Source organism: Nicotiana tabacum, chromosome 13 (assembly GCF_000715075.1).
Source record: "Nicotiana tabacum cultivar K326 chromosome 13, ASM71507v2, whole genome shotgun sequence".
NCBI classification, from domain to species: Eukaryota; Viridiplantae; Streptophyta; class Magnoliopsida; order Solanales; family Solanaceae; genus Nicotiana; species Nicotiana tabacum.
This window is the reverse complement of record NC_134092.1, coordinates 21,448,390-21,449,094: the sequence shown is the minus strand read 5'-3', so window position 1 is coordinate 21,449,094 and position 705 is coordinate 21,448,390.

Sequence of the window (705 nt, the reverse complement as noted above, 5' to 3'; positions counted from 1 at the left end):
ATTCGACAGTGGGACCCACGTCTCAAATCCCGAAAAGACTCACAAAATCCGAACTCCCGTTCCTCTACGAGTTCAACCATACAAAATTTGTCCAATTCCGATATCAAATGGACCTTCAAATCTTAACTTTTCGTTTTTGAAAGATTTTATAAAAAGTCCAATTTCTTCCATCTAAATCTAAAATAAATGGTGAATATAGACATGGATTTGTGAAATATAATCACTTTTGGTTAAAGAACACTTACCCAATTCAAAGTCGTAAAAATTCCCCTTGAAATCTGTGATGACCCAAAATGTCATCTTTAAATTTAATAATTAATTCTGTGCTCTAAGACCTCGAAAAGTACTATTTATCATTTCTCGACTTGCGTGCACAGTCCGTAAAATTTTCTGAAAAGTTTTTATTTGAAAAATGGATTAAAATATGAATTAGAGCTTTAAAACTCAATTGAGTTGACTTTGGTCAACATTTTAAGCAAACAGACCCGGATCAGTGTTTTGACAGTTTTGGTAGGTCCGTATCGTGAATTGGGACTTGGGCGTATGCTCGGAATCAAATTTCGAGGTCCCTAGCCCGAAACATGGAATTTTGAAGAAAAATTAAAAGTTTAAGTTCAAATAGTGACTGGATGTCGAATTATGTGCAAACGACCCCAGAATAGAATTTTGATAATTCCAACAGCTCCGTATGGTGATTTTGGACTT